The sequence below is a fragment of the Stomoxys calcitrans genome, chromosome 4, assembly GCF_963082655.1.
Source record: "Stomoxys calcitrans chromosome 4, idStoCalc2.1, whole genome shotgun sequence".
NCBI classification, from domain to species: domain Eukaryota; kingdom Metazoa; phylum Arthropoda; class Insecta; order Diptera; family Muscidae; genus Stomoxys; species Stomoxys calcitrans.
The window spans coordinates 2213154-2225582 of NC_081555.1; the positions used below are offsets into that span (position 1 = coordinate 2213154).

Sequence of the window (12429 nt, forward strand, 5' to 3'; positions counted from 1 at the left end):
ATCATTAAAATAGACGTGTTAACTCCAGAAAATCCATACAAATAATGAAAGTCTAAGTTTATTTTCGAAGTTAATACTCACTCTTGTGTTATCATGAGTTTTTCTTCAGTAACAGAATTTCCATCAGTAATTGGTGCTTGTTGGATACTACTTGAATGTCTATCCATCAGTACTTGGTGCTTTTTGAATGCTAAAAGCTGTTTTTATAGTTTTTAGGATTAAGCTGTATACCAATTTTTTTTTTTTATATATGATCCTCTTAAGTACAACATTTAATTGTTCGATCAAGTTTATGTATTTTTTTGTATTCATCAGCTACCGCTGGTAGGGTATTTTCGAAAAAAATTAGAAAACTCCACAAGGTACATCATAAGTAACATCGTATGTCATTCTGTTCTGACACCCAAAACACTGCCTGCATACTAGTCTACTGTCTGCCATATCAAAGATTCTGGATGGCATCACCCATGTACGTATGTACATATATGATGAATATGTGTAACATTGCTCCTTGGGTGGTATGTGTGTTGATGGTGGTTTCATGTTGCAAGTTGCTTTTAACATACATATGTACATACATTTGTATGTCATGCTAGGATATCTGCTGTGACACATACCAGCACAAAGACTTTTCATACATTTATATGAGGTTGTTCAATGTCTTTAAAGTTTTGTTCTTTGCTTCCTCTTTCGTATGGAGTTTTTTGTGTTTCATTTTATTTTTGGATCCTGTTGCATAGACACACCAAAAACCAGAGGGGTGGAATAAATAGAAAAAGACATGTTGAAATATTTTGGTATATAATTTTGTGTCAACCTATCTGGCAAACGAATGGATGCTATACTGCTGCCGCTGCTGCATTGTGGGGGCAGGAAGTACTGAAATTCTAACATATAATTTAAGTTTAATTTCGTAGCTCAAAACTATTATTTGTGGAGCTCTCTGATGTTGAAGTTATTTGTGTTCTTTTTGTTTGGGTGTTTTTTTTAGAATAGTACAGATTTTGTGAAAGTGAATTACAGAGGTTTAAAAAAAGCATTTCATGCAGGGGTTTACTGAAATGGTAGAAAAGAAAGCCTTTACTTGACAATGAGACTTTTGTTGGTATAAATTAAAGTAAATTTACATGTATATGAATTTTAAAATATTGAAGAAGAGTATATTTATGTTGTCTGAAGAACGCAACAGTGTTTGCTTAGTAGCCTGTGAAAGCAATTATTATAAAATGCATTACTAGACATGGTACTTATTACTGGTAATGAAAATGGAAAGTACAAAAGTACTTCTTATAAGAGCATATAAAAAAGCCTTTTCTTGTGATGTTCATTCCCTTGGTCAAATTGGCTCGACTCTTTCTCCCTTTGGGAACAAATACAATATAATAACGTAACTAATAAATTCATTGAGCTGCCATACCAAGCACACAAAATAAATAGAAAAAGGGAAATGTTTGAGGTTGATATTTCTAAATGCAGTTTTATTACGACTGAGTTTACACCCATCTTATAATTTCCCGTTCACAATAAAAATGCAATACAAGAATAGTTAACCATTATATAACATACTAATGAGAAATAGTTCAATATATATAATCTAAGCGGGCTTGTCTGTATAAACATGGGCTTTAATATAGCCCCAAAAATAGTCTAAAGGCCGGTCCCGACCGTGAAATAAAATGTTCACCGAACTCACCTCTCAATAAGTCCATTGTTACGCGTGCTGTGTAGCATGTGGCAACGTCTTGTGGAAACTACATGTCATGCAAGTCAAGCTCTCGCGTTTTAGTAAAAAAAAGTTGGATATCATCTCACAATAGCGCTCACCATTCACAGTTTCTTTACGATTCGCATCATCTTTGAAGAAGTACGATCCAATGATGCCACCAGCCCATAAACCGCACCAAACTGTTACTTTTTCAGGAGCTGATATTCACTCCAAAATCGACAATTCTGCTTATTTATGTACCAATTGAGCCCAAAATGAACTTTGTCGATGGAATGGAAGAAGCGCACGATGAAATTTCTTAACAGAGCACGCATTTTGATAATAAAATTCAATAATTTGCAAACGTTGTTCGTTTGCAAGGCGATTCATGGTTAAATTATAGACCAAACTGAAGATGTTTGACAGTGAAACAAAACACGAAACGTGCGTGAACTGTTTAAACCAGTGTTGCCAAAAAGATAATAGCCGAAAAATCACCCTTTATTTTCTCTACTATGGACATATACCTAAGCCAGTATTAGTCTTATTGTACGCTCTAAACACTAAAAAGTAACCTTCAAAAATGACATAAGAAATGCACCAACGTCTCCTCATCTTCCCCGCATGCTCTACACATGCTATCACTTGGCGCACTGATTTTGCATAAATGAGCTCTAAGTCCTTTGTTCCGTTATGATACCAAAGGCTATACTGACCACCTTCTTAATTCCTTTTAGTAATAGCCTCGTCTTCTCACCATGCGGATCTTCTCATAGGATTTTCGTCCGTCCTACTGACCGTTTAGCTATTCCACAAAGTTATATATGCGATCGTTGACCACGCCCTTAACTCGGACTGCGTCACCCATAAGGCTTTGGGTTAATCAAGTTTATTAACGGCAGTACTCTGGCCTTCACTGTCAAATCGTCTGCTTTTATTGTTTATTTCTCTTTCGAGATGAGCTCAATGATCGGTGATTTTTCTTCGCAAATGGAGAAGGAAAGCCATCAACCACTGTGGGACGCGTTTTTTCGTAATGTAATAGTAAACACGTAATACTAGATGTGAAGGCTTCAAGGGCCTTACGTTGGATATATTTTACTTGCACCGAATTTTTCCGGATAGTTGTATTTTTCCCGATACAAGTGTTTTTGTGTAATGGTAGATTTTTTGTCGGCCTAGTTTACACTGCTCCCATGGTATACACATGATTCTGTTAATCTATTGGAAGTTGTATTGATGGCTTCGAACGGTTGTTTTATTGCTCATTACTTCGCTATGGCCCGGCACACAAACGATACGAATCGTGCCATCTTCAGAGAAGACATTAAACTCTTTCTTACACTTCAAGACTGTGCGTGGGCTAACCGTACTGCCTTGTTGGCTAGTTTACTGTCAAAGTAAACTAGTAAAGTAAAGATGTTCACAGTCGACGTCATCGCGTGAAAACCTCACCGCCTCACGTATTCCGTGATCACTCGGATCTCCGCCTGCAGGACCGTATTATGGTCAGGCAATCTTAAACAGATCTCCATCCCTGGGTTCTCAATGTAGATCCCCAGGCCCACTCTGTTCTCTAACCTTGATCCATCCGTGTAACATGATCTTCCAGATGAGAGATCCGTCAAGACTGCCACTGGCAGCAGTGTCGAGGACTCGACCTAGTGTGTCGTCTCAGGTATACTATCAGAAACCTCTTTCATTGCCTCCAAGCCTCCTATCGTCACCTTGATTATGCCGCAATGGTATGAGCTGCTCCTATCCTCTATCCATTCTCCCATCTATGTTTAGGAAACCAAAATTTTCAACCATTTTTTTTGATGGTCAGTAATGAGTACACGTCCAACGGCCTATGCCGGATTCCATTGTTATCAACGGTATTCGGCTAAACACCAACCCTGTGTCACCCTGGGGATTAACTCCACTTCGGAAACGCTTTCGCATTACTTCGAGATGAATCCCATATTTGGAGATTATACATATCATCTTTGTTGTGTTTGCGTGCAGATTTCCGCATTCATACTCTATACTGCTGCGCCCAGATCCATTTTCTTTCTGTGCAGTTTTTGTTTGGCGTATCTTATCACCGCCTCCCAGTTCTTCTGGTCCTCCAGCATTCTCTGGACTATTGTGCCAGTTAAAACATCGCTAATCGCTGTTTCCAGTTCCCTGGATCTTTCGACCCAGCGCTCGCAATGGAAGAGTGTTTGCCCCACATCGTCTGCAACTTCTAGCTCCTTACGAATGCAGTTGCTAGAAGAGCATTTGCCTATTCTATGTAGGTATTTCCTGATACAAACATGGCTTATCAACTTCTCTGTTACAGCCGAGCTTCCTATCTATGCACATCTGTACATCGGGGATAAGTCTTCGCTTCAAACCTGGCCCCACTCTCCGTCCACCTCCGCCGCCATCTCTCGATAGTCTCTTCTCGTTTGATGATCCGTTTGAAGCTCACTTTTTTTTCTCAGATTGTTGCACATCGCGATGTAGAGCCTGATATGCTCCATGGCCTTTTCAATTATTGCTGTATAATAACATATAGGAGGCCACCGTAGCGCAGATGCGAGCATGTTCGCTTATGACTCTGAAAGCCTGAGTTCGAAACCTGGCGGGAACATTTCAGCGGTGGTTGTCCCTTGCTTATGCTGGCAAAAATTTTGAGTAAAAACTTCTCCACAAAGAGGTATCACACTGCGGTACGTCATTCGGACTGGGCTATAAAAAGGAGGCCCCTTATCATTGAGCTTAAACTTGAATCGGACAGCACTCATTTATATGTGAGAAGTTTGTCTTTGTTCTTTAATGGAATGTTCATGGGCAAATTTGCATCAGCATGAATTACATATTTTATTCCACCTAAATATTAAATTCGTCTTTTACAAGAAAAAAAATATTGTTCATTCATTATTATATTTGAGTTTCATATTCATTTTCTCATAATTTATGGACATCATTTTAAGCCTCCCCCCTTTTTAAAAATATCTTTCACCCTTTTCTCGCCCATAAGCATATCTCTATAAAAGTTAATGGCCACAATTTGGACGAAACATTTAAATTCATTTACTTGCCATCTGAAAAGACAAATTAATGCAGCTTTCAATGGATGCTGATGATTATGATGGCGTCCAACGAACATGGCCGAAAATTCCTAAGAAATTGCAAGCGAAAGTTTCATGGACACCAAATTTTGGTTATTATACTTCAGTGATGACGAAATGCTACTATAAGCCCTAAAAGCAAGCAATATATTCATCTTCATCACCAGGCCTTCTAATCCCATTTACATGCCCCATGTCCACCACAAGCCCCTCTGACTTGCCAATGCAAAACGTAATTTGATGTGAGTTGAAAGCGGGAAATGGGGAAAAGAAAATCCAAATGGGGAACATGGTCGCGCATTGCAAATTGCGTTTATGATATGGACATCTCTGCGAAGGAGGGGTAAATAAAATATTCTCTAAGCTATATGGAGTGCGGAAAATGCAAGAAAGCTTAGAACATTGGATGCCGGATGTGGGATTGAAGAACATTTTAGCATAGACTCCTGGCACACTTGACATATCAACACGAGTCATTTAAGTCATTTGTAATCATTTGGGCGTAGAATACAGTACAGAACACATAGCTATCTATCTATCTATACATACACACAATCGAGTGTAATCATGCAAGGCAAGAGATATCTATAGACATAAGGGTGTAACGATGAAGTTTCCTTAAAAATTGTTGGGATTGTAGTTGGAAACGTTGGATACAAATTTTAAACTTTGTTGATGTATTTGTCATGGAAATTTCACTAAGCATCTGGTGGTCTATCATGAGTAGGTGGAGATGGTATGTTCTAACTCAGATTATAAATTCTATCATAGCTTGTTGTTTGCCATACATTTTCCATAGAAATTCCTTTTATATGTCATGGTGAATTCCGTTTCAAAAAAAATAGTTTTTCTCTGCACGGGCTAGTCAAAAATTTATAGTTAGGTAACGATGATACAGGGTAGCAGGCACAAAGTGTTACCAATTCAAACAACCATATTTTTTGTATATGAACATAATTTTATAGATTCAAATGGCAAATGTATGGAAATAATCTAAATTTCAGAATCCGTTAATTTTTGTTCGATATGACTAAAAACGAGTTTCAAGCTGCAATACAGTAATCTGCCACTACATTAGCTTTCTGCAGCACATCCACACTGGCATCTTTCTTAGCTTTTACCTTGTTCGCTAAAATATACCAAATAGAAAAGTCCATCGAATTGGACTGAAAGTGATGCCGGTGACATGATTTGTTAGTCATTCTTGGTTAGTTTACTTAAAGACCAATTCTTATTCCATCACACAACCCACTCCAACACTTCGTTTTTACGAAGTTTTTTTCGATGTCAGCTGTACTTTTCGATAGATCAAAATTATTTTATGGTTTTATTTGAAATAGATTTGTCCAGGTTTTCTGGTTTGGTGGTTTTTCATTTAATTCTTCCTCGTTATCAGTGTCTCTGCGATCAAATTTGAAGTCTGTATACTAAAACTTAAGTTTTTATACGCACCACCGAAGGATAGGGGTATATTAATTTTGTCATTCCATTTGCAACACATCGAAATATCCATTTCCGACTCTATAAAGTAATATATTCTTGATCAGTGTAAAAATCTATGACGATATAGCCATGTCCGTCCGTCCGTCTGTTGAAATCGCGCCACAGTCTTTAAAATAGAGCTGAAACTTTGCACAGACTTTTTTATTGTCCGTTTTCGCCGAAATTTGGGACAGTGAATTGTGTAAGGCCCTTCGACATCCTTCTTCAATTTGGCCCAGATCGGTCCAGATTTCGATATAGCTGTCATATAGACCGATCTCTCGATTTAAGGTCTTGGCCCCCTAAAAGGCACATTTATAATCCGCTTTCGCAGAAATTTAACACAGTGACTTATGTTTGGCTTTTCGACATCCGTGTCGTATATGGTTCAGATCGGTCTTTATTGGATATAGCTACCAAAAAGACAAATATTTTGTTCTACAAAATTAAACATTGACTTGTACTTATTAGACCTTTAAATATCCCTGTCGAATTTGGTCCAAATTGGACCATTTTTCAATAAAGCTGCTATGGGGGCAAAAATTGCGCATTTTTCACCGGATTATAACGAAAGGTGGTTTACATATATACCCGAGGTGGTGGGTATTCAAAGCTCGGCCCGGCCGAACATAACGCATTTTTACTTGTTTTCTTGTGGAATGATTTTGAGCATCGTTTTGGATTTTTTCCACATTTATACAATACATTAGATTGTAATGTTTGAAATTAATTTTTTTTTTACTCAAAATTTCTCGAAACACCCTTATACACATAGATAGAAACAAACACACATCTCCCCATTGTAGACGCTTACCCACACACCCAAACATCTCAATCCTCTAGTATTCGAACAATTTTCAATGCTTTTGCCTCAACGGTCTTTGGCATAGCTCATAAATCTTAATTTGCCTTTACAGCTGAGGAGTTCCTGCTGCCGCCGCTGCTTTAGTCCAATGCTGTAGTTGTTGCTCACAAATCCTTAGCTTAGCAAATGCTGTTGTTGTTCTTGTTGTTGCCTAGTACTCGAAAATATCCCCAAGATTTGTATCTCCTTTAAATGCTGTTAAACGGGCGTTCTACCGGAAATTACTGCCCGGGGGCAGTTGATTTTGTTGTTTTGACGAGGGTGGATCCCTTGTTTTAGTGGGGGGATATGTACTGTTGGGACATCTTTTGGCGGCAGCCCATTCGATTTGTCGCAGTTTGCATAACTCAAAAAGAAGTAAAAAAAAACAACAGCAACAGCAATTACACGGCATATCGTTGGTAACAGACAGACAGAGAGACTTGATTTACATTTTTCTTTGAGTGGAGTGTTGTTGTCATGGACAAAACATTGTCCTAATCTGTTTAACAAATTTTTTTACGTTTTGCAAATGGATATTTTGTCGTTGTTTTTGTTTTTACTTATTTCCTATCATTGTTTTTCTTTGTTTAACACCACGACTTGAGAGACCAAAAATATGTTTTTTGGAATATCTCACCATTTAAAACGTTTTAAAGTGAAATGTTTTCCCAAAGTGCCTAAAGCCCATTAGAGTGTGATAAATACACTGCAGCATAAGGCCTTCGGAAGATGTTGACCAACAGAAAATAAGTGATTATTTAGTTCCTACGAAAAGATGTTGTCCACATGTACTAAGACTTAATGCAATTTTAAATGCTTACCTTTTTCAACAAAGATTTCATGTTGCGCTTAATTATATTTTAATAATTTTCTTAGGAAATATTTTTTTGGTTTCCTATTTGTACGCTGGCATTCTAAGCCTACTTAGCGCTGTCTGTCCTTTCTTTTGGTCAAAAGCACTCTTACTTTTCAACAAGTGAGATTAGCCACTTGAAATTTTCCGCAAATACTTCTTATTGCTGAAATTCGAACGGCATTGGAGTGGGACCAATTCGGTTTAGAAGGACACAGTGGCAGTTGGAAACGAGATTCCGACCTTTTTGTCCATTATGATAGCACAGTGGCGACAGCACTACAGCCTACTGACCCCACAAAAAATAATATCTTGAAGAATGCACTGCCTTTGGTTGCTTCTAAAACTTTTCGATTTGCTCTAAAGCTGCCTCTGGTTGCCATTTACCACCACTCCCAAACCAACAAAGCTCCTGTTGAACAAAATTTCTTAGGAGCTTTGCAAATCAAAACAATTTTTGGATCAACAAATGCGTCTTTTTTAAACTTTCTTAAGGCGTATTGAACCAATTAGAGCTTTTCTTCTTGATGCAGCTCTTTAAATCTCTGACTAAGTCCTTCGGCAGTATCTACCAAGTAGAGCGTTATGCAATTGGGACCGATTTTTCCGAAAGTTTATGGACATACAGTAGGAAGTGGACCCAAGTCACTTTCCTTATAGTAATCTAATGAATTTTCCAACAGGATTACCTTGCAACTTCCAAAAGTTTATAAAGGAATGCCTTTACCGTCTTTATGCATTTCTTCTGAGATATCCCATAAAATATATGGGATAAAATGTTAAAAAGATATAAACATGGAATTCGGAGACTAGGCCTGGCGGATGCAGAACAAAGAATAATATCAGGCCTCCAAGTCGCTGCCTTATCCCGCTGGGTTGCTTAGGCTTGTTTACATTTCTGGTAAAAGAGTAAGTTTTTGACAAAAGGCTTAATTTTTCTTTCTTTTTTTTCTTGAGGCTTTTCGTATAAAAGTTTTTCTTACAATACCTTTTTCTTAGAAAAGCATTTTCTTCTTATAAAAGCTTTTCTACGAAGCATTATTTTGTAAAAATTTCTTCTTATACATAATTTTTTTGAAGGTTTTTTTAAAAGCTTTTATTTATATGAAAGCTTTTTCTTATAAAAGCTTTTCTTACAAAAGCTTTTTCTTATAAAAGCTTTTTCTTATAAAAGCTTTTTCTTATAAAAGCTTTTTCCTATAAAAGCTTTTTCTTATAAAAGCTTTTTCCTATAAAAGCTTTTTCTTATAAAAGCTTTTTCTTATAAAACCTTTTTCTTATAAAAGCTTTTTCTTATAAAACCTTTTTCTTATAAAAGCTTTTTCTTATAAAAGCTTTTTCTTATAAAAGCTTTTTCTTATAAAAGCTTTTTCTTATAAAAGCTTTTTCTTATAAAAGCTTTTTCTTATAAAAGCCTTTTCTTATAAAAGCCTTTTCTTATAAAAGTCTTTTCTTATAAAAGCATCTCCTTGTGAAAAATGTTTCTTTCTTTCGAACACTTTTTCTTATGAAAGCTTTTTCTTATGAAAGCTTATCTTATGAAAGCTTATCTTATGAATGCTTTTTCTTATGAAAGCTTTTTCTTATGAAAATATTTTCTTACAAAAGCTTTTTCTATTCAAAATTTGTTGAATAAAACTGTACCCCTTTGGATGTAAAGGCGCATATAAAGCCTTATTTAGAGAAACATTTTCTTATAAAAGCATTTTCTTAGAAAACTTTATTTAGAGAAGCATTTTCAAATAATTGTTTTTTCTATCAAACTCCTTTTCCTTAAGAGTATTTCTGATGATTGTCTAATAATAAAAGCCTTTTCGTTTTTTGTGTAAAAGCTTTTTCTAATAAAAGTTGTTTCAATAAAAGGTTTTGTTGCTCGTTAAAGCTTTTTTATTTAAGGCTACTAAACATTTGTACAAAAAGATTTTTCCAATGAAGATTTTTTTTTAAAACAATTTTTTCAAGTTTTTTTACTTTTTGAAAATTTTTTTTATAAAAAAAAAAAATTTGGACTTTCCACAATTGGCAATTTTTGGCATCTTCCCATATGGTATTTTTCCACTAATGCTTGCTAATTTTTTAGCTGTCCTTTCCATTCAAAGAAAATTTACTTTGTTTAGTTTTTTTTTTTAATTCCAAAATTACTACAGGCTTTAGAGGTTGCTTTGAAATTCTCCCTGTCCATTTTGACTCTATTGTTGAGTAGAAAATTTATCAATTTAAGCTATACTTGCACTCTTGCATAGAATTTGAAAGAAGTCCCTTAAACGCATTAGGTTCTCCTTAAGGTCTTCTTAGGGTCCTTAGAATAAATCCCTGCTATGAACATTTCGCAAGTAGCACGTTCCTTACATAAACTTCCCAAGAGCTTAATTTTATTGTCGCCTAGAAGCTCCCAGTATAATTTATCATATATTTGCAATAAAAGTAATCCTCTTACATTTCCAAATGACCCTTCTGGTCATTTATAATTCTCTCATCTTGTTGAATGTGTTTTGGGTAATTTGAAGTGCAAGTGAATAAAATTAGAACATAATTGCAAAATACCATGACCAGACAAGACACAAGAGATTATCCAAGGCAAATGCTGCTTTGCTGCTGGTTAGGAATTGCAATGGAAGCTGCTGCTATTCACATTCCTGAATCTTGGGTCTTGTAATTTAACATATATCATATGTGCAAGTAACAGTAAACCAGTGCTGTGAAATGTTATTGCCCCGTATTGGGTATCCCTGGCAATGTCGGTATGTGAGCGAGTGTATGTGAACAAAACGATTTTACCAAGGCATTACAATAATAGAACATATTTCAATTTGACAACAGCAATGGCAGAGTCATCATGTTCTTGGGTTATAGGCTAGGTGGTAACAGAAAGGTAGGGGGAGACGTTGGCCAGGTCTACAACTAAATTAAATGCTCACAAGTTGTTAGAGGTGATTATGCATTCGAACTTGCAACCCCCTTCCCTGGCCTTTCGTACAATGAGTTCAACTTTACGTTACATCCTGACAATCTCTGTATTTGCATGCCATCCAAAACCTTGGCGTCTCTCCACTCATTGTTACAATTGTCTGAGCTCTTTGTATTCCTTCCATTTCCATTACCGTGCAAGGGTTCTTGTGTCTTGCCTTCGTTTGAGTGAGCGCTTGTGTACGTTTCTTATTACAAAGCGTACGCATGCAGAGAATGACATTATTCTTCTTAGCTTGCTGGTGTTTATCTGTGATTATTTGACTTGGTTATGTGCAGGTATTTGGTGTAAAGTAATTGAAGAATCCCTGTTACGAGGTTGCAATCACAAAAATGTGGGACAAAAAAAACAATTAAATTATTGTATTAACAATTTTTCAATTTTTGTTTTAATTTGTTGCTAAAACTTCAGGAATTTCCCATTTTTATTTAAGCAAGAAATGCAATACCTTTTTTTGAAACTGCCTCATTTGGCATACTTGCAACATCAGTGACTCTGCAACCTCCACCTCTGCATACTGGCGAATCCGTGCGGGTGTTGATAAAGCGACGTCTTTTATCACTTTAAGGGGGACCCTCTCCCTTGCCCCAATTTGAGCGATTTTAATGTATACCAAAATTGGGATCAAGTAACCGGGGGAAGGCCCCAACCTAACCCCTCGAACGGTCATACACAGGACGATCGTGATAATGTGGAACTCAAATGAAAGGAAGGTAAATCAGACGACAAAATTTGGTTTAACCAGACATGCAGAGTTACTGTCAGATCGAAAGAGGTGGCATTCAGAAACTGGCGCTTGAATAAAAATGTCAATACTGAGCTGCTGCGCAAGCAGGCAAGATCTTCGTGTGCCAAAGTGCTTTGGCGCGAAAATTTCCTGCATACTAAGGTTCTTGCTTCTACACGAGGAAGTTAGAGCTTTTGATCGTTCGTTCTTAGCGAGTAAAAGTATGCGTTCCGCAGAAATCGCTCTATGGGCATTTCTGTCGGAACGTTGGAGTTGCTCAATCCACCAATTTGGTGAGATCAAGGTTGTGACTCTGGATATCTGCGGATAGGGTCTGGCACGGTGCACTACTATCAAAGCTTGTCGCATTTGGTGTCGGTAATGGCTTCGTTCGATTTATTTCGAGCTTTCTCAGAGATTGCACCATACGAGTCGTTATAGATGGGTTCTCATCTGTAACGATCTGTTGAGTCAGACGTCGAATCCGATCTACTCATTTGCGGATGACTGTAATCTCTGTCATTCGTACTAATGCGACCATAGGCCGAGTCTTCGAAAGATTGAGGACAAGAGGCGGGTTATGGACGATACAGGATTTGCTGGCCATTCCTGAGTGGGGTCAAATGAATCGAGTACATTTTAATGCACGGAGACTCAGTGCTGTTTGTTGTCACACAATCGATTCGCTGACCCATTATGATCATTTTGTCTATCAACGGTTTAGATGCAGAGCAATCAGAAGCTCT

At 37.0% G+C, this 12429-nt stretch overlaps 1 protein-coding gene across 2 annotated transcripts in view; it reads left to right on the top strand.

Annotated features, from left to right (window-relative positions):
- LOC106091920 (DNA repair endonuclease XPF) overlaps window positions 1–12429 on the top strand; it is a 245084-nt gene that overhangs the window by 110572 nt on the left and 122083 nt on the right. The window lies entirely within an intron of this gene.